This window comes from Scleropages formosus, chromosome 4 (assembly GCF_900964775.1).
Source record: "Scleropages formosus chromosome 4, fSclFor1.1, whole genome shotgun sequence".
In the NCBI taxonomy this organism is placed as follows: Eukaryota; Metazoa; Chordata; class Actinopteri; order Osteoglossiformes; family Osteoglossidae; genus Scleropages; species Scleropages formosus.
This window is the reverse complement of record NC_041809.1, coordinates 2,610,877-2,628,588: the sequence shown is the minus strand read 5'-3', so window position 1 is coordinate 2,628,588 and position 17,712 is coordinate 2,610,877. Positions and strand designations below refer to the sequence as shown.

Below are 17,712 nucleotides of genomic sequence, written 5' to 3'. Positions count from 1 at the left end.
ATGAATAATACAATTTATTCAAGGATCTAATTAACTAAAAATATCTCACTACAATGAATAAATAATTCTACCGTATTAAAATTGATCTGCAAACACGTGTTTCCTGATTCCAGTGAAATGTTTGCCATCTTGCCACTTTCAGGTTTGTTTATCTCCACTTTGGTTGCCCTGGTAACAGTCCATGTTTTGGTGCTTTTAGTGTCGCCAGGAGTCCTGAACAGCAGACGAGCTGTAACCTGTGGAATCATTCGTGTTCTGTTTGGTGTCAGTAAAGAGAAACGCCAGTCGGCTGAGAGGGTAAAAACAGGTTGTGATCACTGAGATCACAGAAATGGGTAAGTGATGAAAACATGCAACTTTTTGCACTCAAGCAAAAATTTGTGATCCAAGAAGCAAGTGCATGTTTGTTTGCCTTTGTTCTACACCGATCATCTGAAATATACAGTTTCGGTTCAATGGCATTTACCCTGCCTATGAAATTAAGAACTCTGTTTCCTGCAGGCCTAATTTGTGTCACTCTGTACATGGATGAATAAAAGCTTTTTAATGTTGACATCACTCAATTTATTCACTTTAAGTTCTGTAAATACCTCAAAGCAGCACAATCAGTACGATATATTTATTCCATTTTCATCTGCCACTGGTCCTGTGCTGGGTCACTGTGTTCCCAAGCCTATCCCTGAAGAGTGAGACAGGGAACACCATGAATGGGACATGAGTCCATCACAAGACTTTTAATAACTTTATTATCTTTTATTAACCTGAAACAAAATTCTTCAGCAGTTGGCTTATAGACAATATTTTATTAATTTTGAGCTACATTAAAAGTAATTTCAATTGACAAATACTTTTTAGTCCACAAATTCCTAACAGGCAATTTTTTATTGTTTCATCCTATGAATTCATGCTTATATCGCTTTCCGTCAGGCGATCGGCAAGGGCAGCACAGCACCGCCGGAGACAACACAAGCCGAGGGTCCTTTCAGCACGTGGGCCTTATTTATTAATTAAAAAAAGTTTCCGTCAGGCAATCGGCGAAGACAGCACAGCCGAGAACGCGGGAAAATGTGGGTCCTTTGGACTCACTATTGCTTATCTATTTCCCCTCACTCAGATGTTTAGTGGAGGTAGTAGAGCTGACAGGGTCAAACGAGTGTAATAATTAATCTTACTTCTTTGAGAAAGATTTTAATGAAAGTACGATGTGAATTTGTTAAAAGTGTCTTGTATTTTTGAGTGCTTGAAATTAGGGGCTAAGTTAGTGCATAATAAGAGGAAAGTCAGTGCTGTGCTAATTACATTTTTACGTGTATTCTTTAAACAGTATTATTCTCCAAAACGGCGCAGGACGCAAGTAAGCACAGCGCATTTTGCAGCAGGAAAAAAGAGGTTTACATTTTTGCCGGCGCACTCCACGTGACGGTAGCCGCCCGTCTGACAGGAAGCGAAGTGCTGGAAATGTGGCGATCGGTGAGGGAAGCGTAACTGAGGACGTCTGAAGTCTAGAAACTTTTTTTGTCGCCATTCCGTCAGGCGATCTAAAGATGGGGGCCGCTGTGAAACGGGGAGCTCTGAGTTCCCATCGGCTCGAGGACGGCGCTCGCGCGTGCTACCTCACTGACTGTCCCTGAGGAGCCGCTCACGTGCAGTGGTAGTGGTGTGCATGTGAGAGACGCGGGATCACACTGTGACACTGAGGACAGGACAGGACTGGAATGAGACGCGCCTCCGGATCGTTCAGTCACGTGAGACTTTTTATTAAATTTCTGCAGCGCAACTTGTGAAGTCGCGTGTATGCGTTTACACACGTGTAAATACGACTTATTTTGAGTAGTACATGTTTTTCCCTCCACTCACTGGTACTGCACCGGAAGGGATCATTGTTTTTTCCGGAAGCGGAACCGGATCCCAGCTCAGCTGGTCCAGAAGCGTGTCAGCCGTGGGCACGTGTTCTTGTGTAGATGTAGTCCAAATATGTAAAGATGAGTTTTTTAAAAATAACGTCTCGCCGTAAGTGATCGTCGGGAGAGCCCTTTTTCCACAACTGGGATGCCTGCATGTGAAATATAAATTTTTTTTTTTTTTTTTTTTTTTTTTTTTTTTTTGTGCAGACGACGAAGGAGAAGGCGGCTGCAGAAAAAAATAAAACGCCGAAACGGCACGTCAATAAGAAATAATCTATGATTTGAATGTAACACTTTTGTTTTAGGATACGTCTAATTGTTTCAGCAAATCAAATGTTGTTCAGCGATTACTCGAATTTGTGTTAGTCTTATTTTGAGGATTTCTTTATTGGGCATCCTGCAGTTAGCCACTGTTTGTTCGTTCCTTCATCATGGGTGAGTTTTTAGCTCAAACACCCAGGTAAAGGCAGTGCATTAACAAATGCCATTCTGGTGTTCTTTTCAATGGTGACAAGCGAAGATGGTGTGATTTAGCTAATTCAGGTAACTTTGTGTTGGATTTTCAGCTGCCAGACCAGTTGGACTTTGAAGCTTCCTTTCAGAAGATCCTTCTGGGCAAGGACCTGCTGACTCAGGTTAAGATACACCTCCCCCTGATGACACTTGCATTTTCCTTATAAGTTAATTGTCTCATCACCCTGCCTGAACAATTGTAAGTGGAGGGGAAACCCACGATGTCTGTGCCTGGTCTCTAAGGATGCATTCTTAGAAACCCCCCAGCTGCTGATTTCTGCTTCTGGGACAAGAAAGAGTGCAAGACTATAGTCTAGAGTGGTGCAAAGCTGAGTTTCTCACTTAGTGACTCTTGGCTGTTTTCCTCTAGGACAGAAAACTCAAAATTTGAGTTGTTTTCAGACCAGAATCAGATATGCTCTCGCTATGAGTCCTTCGGTAGTGTAACACATACAAGGCACTTTTAATTTGGTGATATTGAGGTATGTGTTTGTGATGAAACTCTTTGAGAAAATTTTGTAATTGCCTGGTACACACAACCTGTCATCAGTTATTATGTCCTGTTTTTATGTAGCCTGGACCCCTGTGACTAAACTGTAAACATCTCACCCCCTGACAGGTGACTGTAATAGAGGTGTGGACCACCTGCTCTCTGCCATCACTGTGCGTGGGAAGCCCAGTAGCTGTTCCAGGTAGAAAACCCTGCAGGGGTTTGACATGCTCTTCAAGGTGCCCACCATCAGCCAGGTGAGGGCGCTACTAAACAATGTGAGCCACCGGGTTCTTGATCTGACTTCGATATGTAGACATACATCATGTGCTCTGCAAAACATCATAAATGATGCATTCTTAAGAAACCCCCTGGTTGCAGATTATTGTTTCTGGGACAAAATAGGATGCGAGAGAAAGCCTTGTGCTGAGCAAAGTTAAGGGGCATCTTTCCAGGATTCTTAGCCTTTCCAGCACAAGGACATAACCATGGTCAATTGGATCTGTTCTCATAACTGATGTTAAATGTTGATGCATCACTTCCTGTCCTGACTGTCAGCTCCAGGGGGACAGCGGGCAGTTAGTTGTCCAGGTTGTACTACTCTTAATGAAGTGTAGCCATCAGCTGCTGTCATTTGTTTTTGCTGCCCTCTTATTGTTTGCGCTTACTTTTCTGTCCTTATGTATTTTTTTTTTTTTTTTTTAAAGGTACTTTCTATCATCTCATGGTTGGCTCACAGCAGCGCATGAAGCTAGAATACTGAGAATGATGGCTCTGGGTGTGCATCCTGTGTACTAAATGGATTTTACAAGTGTAAATGTAAAGTGAAATCGAGAGCTGTGTGGTGTCACTGTCTGTGCAGAGCATGACAAAATGCAGAAAACCATATCTTCATAGGTTACTCCTGTATCTTTGCATCATTAGGACAGCACATCCTCCCTCTTGGTCTCGGTGTTAATGACCTTTAACCTCACTGAGGAGGAGTGACGTGATGTAAAAGTGTCAGGACTTTTGTGTTTTAAATAAAATTATTTATTGAAGCTGGTCTGTTCATGGGGTTGTTATAGTAAAATCTTGGTTGGTTTGTTGAGAGCTGTTGTGCCACATGTTCCCCCTCCTGCTTTGTCTCTGTTGTTACTCGTGATTGTAAATGCTGAGCTTGAAGCTCCTTGTCTTGTGGAATTTTGCAATGAAGTAAAAAAGCCTTATTTGAAAGACATCAATTTGTAATACTCTGCAATAATACATGCCTTTTTTTAATTAAAAAAAACTAGAAAAATGTGTGCATGGTTTTCCAAAAGTGCCTTTTCTGTCAGTATTGATTGGAGATGTTTGTTTTAAACATCTGGGCCACTAGATGGTGTAGTGCTTAGAACTGCTGCTTGTGAACTCGGAGGTACATGTTAAAATTGCCATGCTGCTGCAGCTGCAGTACCCTCGAGAAGTCCTTACTCTGAATTGCATGTAAATGCATGTTTACCACTCATGTTTACACTTAGTGGAGGGAACAGCCTGCTGTCTTTCTGAATGTGGCCAACAGGTGGCAGTCTCTCTCCGTGGAAAATATTCAACCTCTGAAAGAAGGTCAGGAGAACACTCAGGAACAAGTGGCTCCTCAGAAAAATATGTTCTGTTCTACAAAGAGCTGGAAGGTAGGTCAGCGGCTTACATGTGCAGGCCAGACGTACTAATGTTAAAGTTACCCTGCTGTATATATGGTAAATCACTGTGCGACAAATCGCTTTGGTAATGCTAATATTAATGAAGGGGCCTGTGGACAGGGCTGCCTCTCCATATCCACGCCTCTCACCCTTTCCTCTGATTTGTCATGGTTGTGTCGCGTGGGGGGTGCCTACAGACGGACGAACAAACTTTCTCTTCATCCTGGGGTGTGAAGGGGTAGGGCAGGGGTTCGAGGGCCAGCTCAGCATGACGTTACTTCACAGGAAATAAGAATGTTGTCACATAGGGACACAATGGCAAGGCCCCTACACTCACCCTGTACACAGGTCCTATGAAGCCTTTCTGGAACCTGTTGTCATGTGCAAATGGATCAATAGGTAGCATTGGTGCCTCACAGCTGCTTGGGTGGGGTTTAAATTTGGTTCAGTGGGAGTGGAGTTCGCATTTTGTCACTGTGTGTGTGTGTGTGTGTGTGTGTGTGTGTGTGTGTGTCTCAGAGTTTCCTCCAGGTGAACTAATATCTCCAGATTGTCCTTAGTGTGTCTTTGTGTGTTCATGGGGGTTTCCAGCATCAAGGGAGAGGCAGGACTGACATACAGCTGCAGCGGGAGACCACACAGGGGCCTCGTGCTTTGGCCCCACCTTCTCCCGCCCACACGCATTACCCACAATGCCTGGAACACTGCCTCCAATTTTCCTGTGGTGTATTTTCATCTGAACCACAAATTACCTCATTTCTGGGCTCAAAGCAGTTGCTCATCCGGTACTGTGGTCCTGCACCTGTCAATCATATCCTCTGTCTGTGCATTTAATACACTTGGGTCATAAGGGAGGTTTGCATTTGTGCTCCCCAACATCCTCTCACACGCATCGCTGTTTGTGAGTGTTAGTGTGCTGTGTGTGTGTCCAGTGCAAACCCTCCTCTCTCGTATGGTACGGCATGGTCCCACTGAGTCTGCTGATTCAGCATTTCTACCGTAAATAGGGCGCTGACTTATGTCTGCTCCTCGACTACAGTCAGCTGGTGCCCCCCTCCCCCTTTCATCAAGCTGCCGGCTGCTGCTGCTGCACAGTGCGGTTGCCATGGTTTCTCGCCATGGAAACGCTTGTGGTATTTCCCCAGCAATGAGAGATGTTAGAGGTTTGACCCGTTGTCAGTACACGCTGACTGTGCTGCTGTGTCTTTAAGGATGGACGGCACCCCCCCCCGGAGGCCCAGGGCTACGGGAAAACACACCAGAACAATAAGAATAAAACCTGAGAGTTGAGCCGTGGCCCAGAAATGTGGAGCGGAACCAGAGCAGTGTGGCGGCTCTTTCCATGAGCTCATCCTAGGCCTGTCATTCGCTCCATTCCTTCCTCCCTTTCCGGTGGGCGGAAGGCAGTGCGCTGGGGGCTCCCCGGGCTTGTTTTTCAGGTGTTGAGCACGTAGTCCCTGGAACGCCTTTGGGGGGAGGGGTGCTGCTGGGACTTGGGGGTTACTCAGCACCCCCACCACCACCTTCCCTGCTTCCGTCGTAAACAGATAGCCTGTGCTGTGTGTGTGCTGCCTGAAGCCAAGTGGACGCTCACACTGGTTGCCATGGTTTACCTGTCGCCATGGAGATCTCACCTCCCTCACGGGTTCCAGACGGAAGATGTTGCTGTTACGCCAAAGTGAATATGTGTTCATGATGGGTCGGGGCTCTGAAGGCCCGGCTGAGGTATTAAAAATAATATGCACATGTAGACTCTCCTAACTGCTGTCCGGTTATTAGTTATCTCATTTGCTTTTTTATTAAATGTTGTATGCAACAGCCTTCATGTAGCTGTGCACGGGGGCCCAGATGGAGGCCTACAATAATGAATATTTATTCATTCAGCCAATACTTTTTTTTCAAAGCAGCTTGCAATGCACCATTTGTGCAGTTACACTGATTTATCCATTTATACCCCAGGGTAATTATTACTGTGTCAATTCAGGATTAAGGTCCTTAATCAAGGGCACTACAGCAGGAGTTGTAATAATGACGATAGTGATGTTAAGTGATAACTTATGTAGCACCTTCACAATCAGCCTCTTTAGGTGCTCTATAATCAGAAGGAAGTCCAGTGTGGTACAATAATGTAGAACAGTGGTACAATAATGCATTCACAATAAATGGAGACAAAAATTAACAAAACTGAAGAGGAGACGAATAGAAGTGACCATGGTATTAATAATCATAGAGCAGGTGTTGGTCTGCTTCCTTCAGCAGGGGTAGCTGCTGTTCCGCCAAGTGCAGCCCCTACACGGGGGGGGCTCTGGGGGGCGCCGCCGTTCCGCCGCAGCGACGCAGGACAAAGGAAAAGGGGACGGAGGAGGTTGAGAGTCGGGCTTGTTGTTCTGTGGTGGGGGGGGCACATTTGCAGCGTGGTCACTGGGCCCTGGGGGGGGACACAGGCTTGGTCTCGTGGTCACAGTGGGGACGGGTCTCCACAGGACGGACCCCTCTCCGCTGTCTGTCGGCTCTGTGCGTCACCTTACTGCTGACGGTCCTGGTCCTGCAGTCCAGGATCCTGGCAGCAGCGAGGTTGCGGTTGGAAACCATACCCTGTACTGGACCAAGCAACATCATTAGTTAACGTTTACGGTATTGTTTACTGTTATGTTGACCATGCGTAGGCATGTAGCGCAAAGATGAAATGGTTGATATCGGTCGGCCTGTTCTTGGTGACACGGAGAATGTGGTTCACGCATGTAAGTGCAGACGTGATCAGGAATATGAACGAGAGAGGGGACGTGGCCGGGAGCTGACCTGAAGGCCCGGCATGTAGAAGGGGTTGTGACAGAAAACCGACCAATAGGTTTGACTACTTGGAAGCCCAGCATTGACTGCGGCAAGGACTCTCCTGCAGCGTCCTAAAAATAGGTATGTATGCACACACGCAGGGGGCCGGTCCACTTCCTCCCAGTGTGTGACGATGAGTTGGGGGGTGTCCTTGCCCCTGCCTGTTTGTTTGTGCTCATTGTTTACATTCCCTCAAGGTGGCCTTTAACCGGGGCACCGGGGGCCACCGGAGCACAGCGCTCTTACGCGCCGGGGGGTCGGACCGCCGTGCCGTGCTGCACCACACCGCCGTTTCCCCTCAGCCTCCTTCCTTATTTGTTTTCTGTTCTGTTTTGTTTTGCTTTGTTTTGCTTTTAATCCCAAAAGGAGCTGCAATGAAATAAAAGTTAGCAGATGGTGTTTTTCGCCAAGTCATCAGGGTGACCCGGTTCATCTGGGCCGGGGAGGAGGAACGGAGGAGCGCCAGTTACGGTCAGGAGTGAAAAACAGGCAGTGCAGTGGGTGAGCGGGGGAGGGGGGACCACATGGGCCTGGGGGTTTGAATAAGCAGTCTGGTGTGTTAGCAGCAACCTTCCTGTGTGGTGGGTGGGGCCAGCGGGAAGCCGGCCAGGATTGTTCTACATGTCGTGTCGGGATTAGCGGATACCTCCCTCGTACCTGCAGCCGTAGCTGGGTCACACAGTCAACGGGGGCGGGACTATTGGCTCCTGTTATTTTCATTCAGTCTCCCGGGGGGGGGGGGACACGTGGTGTGTGTCATGGGGTCCAGCAGGGAGTGCAGTGGTTAGAGCCATTGCCTTCCATTGAGAGGCAGAGTCTTCAAATCCCACCTCCTGTTCTTGTGCCCTGATTTGATAAGAGTAAAAATAACCCTGTTGTGCAGATTGATAAATCAGGGTAAATCACTTTTGAGAAAAGTGTCTGGCAAATAGCAGTTACTAAAGTGTTAATAATAACAGTAATAATAGGGGCGGTTTGGAAAGAAACAGGATTTCAGGGCTGTGCTGTACCATGGTATTAATGTATTAATACAAGCTGTACTGTGTGAGTCAATCAGCATGTGTAATGGGGGGGCGTCTCTTCCTGTGCCCCCCCATCCACCAAGCCGCACCCGTTTCCTGTTTGGCTGCCTAGAGGCAAAGAGATGATGATGCAATCCATGTCCTCCCCCTCTCACTCTCCTTCTGTCACACAGTCTCAACAGTGAAAGGCATGCTGTGTGTGCGCGCGCGCGCACACACACACACACACACTCACTCACTCTCTTCCTTCTTTTGCATATCGTAATTTTTGGGGAGTGCCTGAGGAACAGGGGTCTGGCCTTTGGAGAGCTGAGCAGCACCCCCATCAGCTGTGTGTGAACACCCCCCCACACACACACACACACACACACACACACACAACCCTTGAGCTTTGCGTTCCTACATTATGTCGGAAAGAGAGAGTCCTGCCGACACCACCCCCCTTCCTACAGCACCCCCTGCTGGACACCTTGCTCGGTCTACTGTTCTTTGCCGTGTTGTTGGGTGGGGTGTGATGGCATTAACTGAACGAGTCCCCGACGACACGCCGCCAGACAGCATGTTTACTGTACAGAAACACACACACACTCTGCCCCTTTGCACATTATAAAAACTAGCTGTGACAATTCTTTTTTATCAGATGGAGGGGAGAGCAAAATGAAAGCGGCTGTTGCTCGGTGGGGCAACGCACATTTTTAACGCTGCGTCATTTTGGGGTTTTTCTGCTCTGTAATTTCACTTCCTCCACACAGTTCCACGGAACACATCCCACTGCAGCGCCTGGCTCTTAACCGCACACAGCTACTTGCCCAGTGCAGGGTTGCAGCAGTCCAGCGTCCATTCTGGAAGAACAGGGTGTGAGGAGGGGTACACCAGTCCATCACAAGACAGTCTAAAACACACACACGCACACACACAATTCAGAGTCAGCAGTTTACCTGAAACACTTGTCTTTGGACTTTGGGGGGAAACCTGAGCACCTGGAGGAACAACAGGGAGAACATGCAAAGTCCACACAGAGTGAGTGGGATTCGAACCCCAGCCCAGGAGCTGTGAGGCTACCCACTGCACCACCATGCTGCCGAAGTGCGACACGCAAAACTGGAATGTAAGTTGGAACGAAGCTGTCTCTTGCAGCCCCGCATGGCGAGCGGAGTGATCAGAAGCCACCGACTGACATCCGCCGGCAGCGCTCTGTCTCCAGGGGGCTGCAGACCCTCCACTAGGGGTGCAAAGAGACCATACCGAACCATGTTTTTTCAGGACCCGGCAATGACGGCTATTTCAGAGCTCTCGTGTTCTCGGAAATGACCGCTTGCTTTGCCCGCATGGCCTCGGTGCATTGATGGCTGCGGAAGGGGGCGGGGCCACACTGCAATGGACTTTGTCCCTTCCCGCTGAAAGTGTGCCTGGGATTCCCCTGCTGACACAGCACATCATGCTTGCAGTGTGTAAACAGCTATGGGGCTGGAGCGGTGCGTCCGTGACCCTGCTTCAGCTTGTCCTCTGGGCCCACGTCTCGTCGTGGTCTCCTTTACCGCGGTATGCCGACAAGAGCCAGACAATCTCCCTGCTGAATAATTTATGAGGTGAAGAAGTGGCAATGTGGACACGAAGCAGAGGACGAGTGCGCCCCATTTGGTATGGAATCAGTGGACCCCCGCTAAAGCATGGAGTCGGGTCGTCATGGCAACTGTTTCTGGAGTAGAGTATGTTTGGGAGGGCTGGCGCAATTTGGTGCACATGGCGTTCTGTGCTCGGAGAGCTCGGCGGGCAGCATGTCGATGAAACCCCGCAAGTGCGGCAATACAAGACGAGAGGACGTTAAAACGGTCTAATTCAGAGGTGCTTTGTTACACCTTTACCACGATTCCAGTGTAAAATGTCAGCAAGCGTGTGCTGTAACTGAGCACATAGAGCAATTAGGTGCGGTAGCACTCAGGAAAGGCGGGCCCTGTGGGGCGAGCATGGGGGGGCTGCGCATGTCGGTGCGTGCCAGATGCACGCATTCCCCCCAAACGTCCGGGACATCAAAGGTACGAGGCTGCAGCATCACTGAGGTCTCCGTCGCTTGAGAGCGCAGGCGAAAAAAGCACTCCTGCGTGCTAGAGCCGGTTGCTATGGCAACAAGGTGTTCCTGACTGGAATCGAGTTGCCGAGTAATGGCTGGGTTATGTGCGTGGGAGCGTGAAGGTTGTGGGGGGGAGGGGGGAGAAGGGGGACGTATGAAAACAGTCTGATAAACGGAGCGGAAAAGGGGAGAGAAAGCAGCAGCCCTGAGGGCGGAGCCACGGGGCCGAGAGCAGAGCCGGAGTCGCTTTGATCTGCACGTCGCTGCCACGCGTTAATGAGGGCTGAGGGCGGCCCCCCTGCACACTGCTGATCAGCCCTTGCCAATAGCCCAGAAGCTCTGGGTGTCGAGCCCGCGAGTTCCCATCACTGCGACAGTGAGCGGATTTCCCATGATCCCACGCTGCCTGTGCTCTAGTCCTAGACTGTAGCTGCCGTGGAGTTCTGGGTACTGACTATACCTGGGATTTTCTGCAACCGCAGCACATTTAAACATCCGTTCATTTGTCCTACACTTCAGAGACTTTCCGTGTCGAGATACTATAGTAGTAGGTACGCTGGAGTAACGGGGCCAGAGCTGCTGCCTTAGGATTCGAACCTACGATCTCCGAGTCCAACCTACTGCTGTAGTGCCCTTGATCAAGGTTCTCACCGTAAACTGATAGGGGTCCTGTCCCTAAGTCCTTCCAAAACAGGGTCAGCTGAATGGGTTACTAACGAACGTGACTGTTCAGAGTTTTACCGTGGTGTCGTCAACGTTAATATTTTACCCCTCATCTAATCCAAATATTACTTTTTACCATTTTATCAGTTTCCACTAACAGACTTGAAAGATGTTTCAATTTTGGGTCGTTTGCTCCTAGTTGCATTTGCGTGTTTGTTTTCATGTGCACCGATTGCACGGCCATCGCTGCCTAGTAAGTGGGTCTCTCTTTGCTTAATGCGGCCCGAGAGCTGCTGAGCTCGGATTCCAGAGTGTTTCAGATCCCCGTTCCAGGCAGTAGTGCACTCAGCGGGGGTCTTTATACTGGATTGCTAATGGGAGTGGGGATAAAGGTCGTCGGTGTGTAGACAGATACATGCATACGCACATGCAGAGTACCTACATATGTAGATACACACACACACACACACACACACACGTAAATATGCACGGCGACAGCAGCCGGTTCACGGTCCAGGCCGCACTGGGCTCCACCAGCTGTGGTTCCCGATGCTGCTCCTCCCAGCAGGCCGCTGGTGGTCCCCGTCCGCTCGCGCGGAACAGCAGCGAAGAAGCACAAAGTGCGGGAGGTTTTCTGCTGAGGCTGTTGCCTGCATCTCGCGACAGTATCAGCAGATGAGGCAGATACGGTGCAGCGTGTGCACGTGTGCGGCGAGCCGTGCGTTTCTGCATGTGCAGGGCATGACAGGAGGGAAGGTTCCTCGCGCCAGGGCCCTCGTAGAGCTCGTGGTGCGCAGACAGAGGGATCCGGGGTCCTGTCCCTAAGCACTGCACTGCCACTAGGACACGTAGTGGTTAGAGCCACTCGAAGGAGTCAGGCTTGAGTCCCATCTCCTGCAGTAGTACCCTTGATGAAGTTATTTTCTCTGTGTGGATACAGTGAAAATTACCCAGTTCTGGCTGATAAATGGTAAATGAGTGTAAGTAGCTTACCAGCTGAAAGCAAAACAATAAGCAATCACCTAAAACAGTGGCTGTGCCTTTAAATGGCTAACTAATTCAGTGCACGTAACGAATGCCCAGGGTGGGGGCCGGGGGGGCGGATGGAAGCGACGGTGGCTAAAGAGAGTGTGATGCGACCCAGGCAGGACAGGAGGCCGAGGAGGGAGCTTCAAGCCACAGGCCTTGATGCAGCACTTATGAGCAGATGCCCTGCTTTCATAAATCAGGCAGAGCTAAAAAAGAAAAAAAAAAAAACACACACACACAAACAAATCACAGCAAGGCTGAGATGGATCCCCCCCACCCCTGGCTCCCTCTGGGCCTCCCGCCCCCTGGTTTATCAGCTTACCCCGTGACCTCGGTGTGTCGGCGTGGCACAGCGAGCTCCCATTTGGCCCGGCGACCTTATTCTGTATCAGCGAACCACCCCCCGTCGTTTTTATTTACTTACTCTTACGCCGACCCCCCCGCCGCCACCCCCCTGGGCCACAATTACGTTTATGGAGTACTGCAAAGCGGCGGCTTATTCACTTTTGTTTTGACTGCTTTTGCCGGGTGGGTAGAGGATGTAGTGACCTATACGCCGCAGGCTGGTCACGAGGTCGCGATGTGATGCTGTGAGGGGTTGGGGGGGGTGTCACACTACTGCCTCTCACCCCCCTTAGAAACTAGCGCTTGTCTCACATCCCCTCTTTCCATTCCGGCTTGGCATTGGTGGCACAAAAGGAAAGAAAGCTTTGTGTCTGCACCGCTGTGCATGTGCTGCGCTCGCAGAATATTAATTTCAGCCTAGAGCAAAACGAGGTGAACTTATGTAACGTTATTGATATAAAGAACACGCAAGAAACTTATGCAACGTGTGCATGGGTTTGGTGCTGCGGCGAGCACAGCAGCCCCCCCTGAGCAGATGCCCTTCTTACCTACAGTTAGGGGTACGTAAGCGTGGGGTAATGTGTAATCGGACCCTCCTGGGGGGTATCGAGGGGTCTTGTGTGGCCTTTGTAGGCACTGTCACCCTTGTGCCCATGTTCGCCACTATCGAACCCCCCAACCCGCTTCCATACAGCTTGGGCCTCCCTCTGCCCGCTTTATTTCTCACCTGCTCCTCCACACGCCCGTACGGCTGGCATTTTCGGTGACGGCTTCCGCAAGCTGAGCTGCGTTTTACTACGCTGAAGTCCGCGCTGCGATGGAAGTGCTTCACTCAGCCATCTGGAAGAGCAGCTCACGTCCGCCTTTTTTAGGCTCGAGTCACACAACTTATAACTGGCGTTTGGCTACTTCCCCGCTGGTATAATTATATACACGCTGCGGGATATTTTAGAATACCCTGTTCTGTACCACATGGATGCCTATAGTAAATCACCCCCACGCAGAGGGATAAAAAAAGACTTGTGTGAAAAGTGTAAAATGAAACTTTTCTTTGTTAACCTTTTGGTAAATTAAATTCTCTTAGCGTTGGCCTGCAGGATAGATGTTACGCAAGATTATTGATCAAAAAGTAACTTGAAGGAACTTTTCTCACTTATGTAGTATACGTTTCATCACAACGGTGCAGCTATGGCGAGGGATCGAGGAAAGGACTCATGGCTCTCTACGTTGTGTGGCGGTAAATTTACCATGGTACAGGACGCAGTTTTTCAGCTGCAGCCACTTGCTTTCCTCCCAGGAGACCATTAGTGGAAACACATCAGGCAAAGGAGGTCTATGGACCATACGCCCCAAGAAGAAGTGCAGAACTTGTGATAATGACCAGGACTGAAGTCGGTTGAAATGTGTTTGTCTCTTTTTCACAACGGCTTCATAAACACAGCGAGGGCACCACCTATCAGGACCACCCGCTACGACCTCCGACCCTGATCCCGCCCATAAATACACCACCCTCGTTGAACACTCCAGTTCACATCTAGCTTTTACAAGATGTGGCAGCTCCCTGATGATGCTTCCAACAGGGGAAGCAAAATGTTGGAACCAGTGTCCTACACGACGCGGTCGAATCCAGAAGAGTTAAATCCCCAGTCGGCTTCATCAATGTCTATAATGGGCAGAGAACTCCAGCGATGGACACCGGTCTCAAACCCAGTCCACGGGCTGAACCAATGGGACCGGAGCGGTGGTCGTAACAGGCTATCCACATCCCCATTCTATGGGCTCCTGGTTACCAGGTTTCTCAAAGCCATCATGGGGAAGGGGTGGAAGCGGTTAAGGGCTAGGGCAGGTGTGTCGGTAACAGCAGCGTTCCCGGGGCCTCGTCGACGATGGAGATCCTGACCTGAGAAGTTTGCCAATTCATGGCACTGGCACAATGCAGCAGGACCGTATGTCAGCCTCCTTGGAGGCCCAATGTAGGATGGCTCGGTGCGGTCCATGTTAAAGCTCTTTGGTGGCTGTGCTCGATGCTCCCTGCCGATGTGGCTTCCAGCGAGGTCGTCCTGAAGTCTGTCACCTGAACCCGATAGGTGAGCCGTACAGCAACTGCCCAGCGACCCACTGTGGGCTCTCCAGGTTTTTCCCATCTAAAGGGTTATAAACTGTGTCACTAAGACCATAACTGTTCTACCATGTGGCCCAAATATAGGTGTCATCCTCGAAAGCTGCGGAGTTACGTGTCTGGAGTGTCGCTGGGCAACGAACGTGTCTTGTAGAAATTGCTGAGCCGAACTCAAGTGCGTAGTTCGTCGGAGATGGACTAGGTGCTGGTGACACCGAGATTCGCATGGGTCCCCGGTGTCCCCTGATTGATATCGTACCACGATGACGATTGCACGGGGACACGGCTTGGGTCAGGATGAGTCCGACACCCCAGAGTCCACCTGACAAGGTGAACGGAGCGCTGTCCGGTAAGGTCCAGAAGGGTGTCCACACATCCCCCAATTCCTTTGAACCGTCATGCAGATCAAATGTCAGTTTTTTTGAGGGGAAGAAAATTAAACTCTTTGGTCATCTGAATATTTAGTGTGCTTCGGGTGGCAACAAGAGCAGCGAAACGCAATTCCTTTCTCCCATAAAAGCATGCAAGAGCGATCTGCTCATGTTCCACAACTGCAGAAAAGCAGTCTGGGTTGTGGTTTAACGGGGGAACAGAGGGGTCGTTGAGCATCACGTGTTCTTGTGTCTGTCTCATCACGTTCCCAGATTCATCCATCCTATGTGCCAGGGACTGAACTCGCCCCACGGCACCGACCAGACTGGTTCAGCACGGTTGTCCCGCGGCAGCAGCAGGCCGTACGAGCGAGGCAATACATGTAAACACCTGGGGCTCGCGGGAACGTGTGAGGTTCTTCCAGCCGTGGGCCACATGCAAACACCCACAACTTCCTGTTGTTGTTGTTGGCGCCGCTGCGAACGGGCTGTCCCTGAGCGATCGCACGCCGCCGATTCACGAAAGGCCGCACGGAATGAGCTCGAGGGAAGATGGTTTGGCGGAACGGGTGGCCGAGGTGCGAGCTGTGAACGGCGTTGGGCCGAGAGAAACGGGATCCGGAAGGAGACTTGTTGCCATCAGTCAGACTCCGCGTTCTGGGAGAAATCAAAAAACAGTTTTTTTTCCCCAAACTTCTACAAACTTTGCTAAATAAAGTGATTCAAATAAAAACGTAACATAACATCAAACACTATATGACAAACAATCGAATAAACTCTGCAAACAAATTATAGCACATTTAGCTCACTCTTTTCCCCAAGACCACTTGGAGTGTTGAGCGACTTACAATGATTTGCCCATTTATACAGCAGGGTAATTTTTACCGTGTCAGACCAGGGTAAGTACCTTGATCAAGGGCACTGCAGTAGGAGGTGGGATTCAATGTTGTAGCAGCTCTAACCACGGCGCCACCTGCTGCCTCTGCACAGCAAGCATGCAGATAAACGAAACCGTTGCGCGTGCCTGGAAACAACAGATACAATCAAACGCTTCGAAAGGAAACAGAAGCGATAAAGTGCAGGTAGGAATACGAAAAGCAGCTATCAGTCTTTCTGACAGAACATTAAACCACAGGACTTGCAAAACCTGCAAAACAAGCGATGAACATCAGTTTGACTTGAGCGTGTGTAAAGTGTCGGGAGAAGAGCGGCGTATAAAACGGTGACGCTCCGAACGACCGTATGCTTGTAAGCGTGAGCTGCTGTTGTTGGGGGGTGTCGCAGACCGCTGCTGCTGCGACGGCCGAAACGGAAAGTGAAAGCGCAGATGCGTCGTTTATGAACCGCCGCCCCGCCCCCACCGCCACTGCCATCCCGACAAGCTAAAGAAAGAAGATGGGGGGGGGGGATGTGTGGGCTGCTGGGGCTTGGGCCGTGGGCGCTAACAGTTAAGAATGGAGGGCGAATGGAGGGCAAACCCAGGGCAAACCCACCCACCCCCAACAAGAAGCCAGTGGTCACAGCCACTGTGTCTGCAGGGTCAGCGCCAGGATCTCCATCTGCCGCAACTCTCTCTGTGCTTACTGTACCTGTGGAGGCACGTGGGAGCGTCGACCGCGTTATCGCCGCGCACCGTTCCATGTCCACGGAGCATGCTCAGCGGGCTCCCGCCGGGCAGCCGGGGGTCCGTGTGGAGCAGGGAGGCTATTCTAACAGACTCCTCACGAGACGTGACCTTCAGCGGGGGGCAGGGGGTGTCGCATCGCATCTCGGCACGGCTCGCCGGCCGCGGTCGGCGCCGCGTACGGTTGCACGGCAACCGGGAGCGGAGTGGGGGTAGTCTGAGTGGGGGGAGTGGGGGTGCAGCCATTTTTAGCAACGTTGAGATGCCCTGGTGAGCGGGAGCTGAGAGGTACACAGTGAGAGGTTGCAGTGGAAGTGGCGTTGTCACGCCCCCACCCCGACCCCTGACCCAGTCAACAGGAAGCTCAGTTTCGGGTGGGGGGGCACCACATCTCATAGGTCTCCTAGAATGAGACTTGAACGGCCAAGTAGATTTGCACAGAACGACTGTGACGTGATGGATGGTCCTTCAGGCGCATGGAGGTGCAGTAAATAGATGTAAACGGTGAACGGCGCAGCACAGTTTCTTACAGGGACCATATCTGAGTAGCAGGGCCATAAATGTGGCTAACAGCAGTAAAATCAAACATAATTAGGTGGAGCTGAAGACATATTAACACATTTTAAAATGTATGAGCGATATTATTTGTTGTTTCGGCTGTATACTATGGTACCGGTGCAAATTCCCACTTCCATTCATTTAGTCTAGCTGGGGCAGCTGGTACTGTAGTGCTTATCGCTGCTGCCTTTTGACCCAGCTGCAGTGTCCTTGAGCAAGGTACTTACCTTAAATTGCACCAGTAAAATCTCCCACCTGTATGAACTGGTATCGATCGACTAAAATGATTATTCGAGTCATTTTGGAGAAAAGCATCAGATAAATACATAAAGGTACATTTATGCTGCATGGGATCTTCATGTCCCTTCTGGTGTGTATATGAGTTGTTATGTGCTCTTCGGAGGTTGAACAGGCAGACCGCTGGAGGGAAGAAGTTATTTTTATACCTCGTTTACTATCACTGATGCAGCTCACCCCCCCACCCCCACATTCTAAAGGAAAAAAAAACAG

General features: G+C 50.0%; 1 long non-coding RNA gene across 4 annotated transcripts; it reads left to right on the top strand.

Moving 5' to 3' along the window:
• The first annotated feature begins 842 nt into the window (after positions 1-842).
• Positions 843-4,152, top strand: LOC108927053 (uncharacterized). Of its 4 annotated transcripts, none has more exons than XR_001965523.2 (4): positions 843-1,745; positions 2,471-2,539; positions 3,037-3,164; positions 3,615-4,152. It is a non-coding gene; the product is annotated as an uncharacterized LOC108927053 (long non-coding RNA). The 4 variants fall into 4 exon arrangements; XR_001965521.2 differs by lacking the exon at positions 843-1,745 and adding an exon at positions 2,120-2,339; XR_001965524.2 differs by lacking the exon at positions 843-1,745 and adding an exon at positions 2,120-2,339 and having other exon boundaries at positions 3,037-3,185.
• The last annotated feature ends 13,560 nt before the right edge of the window (positions 4,153-17,712 follow it).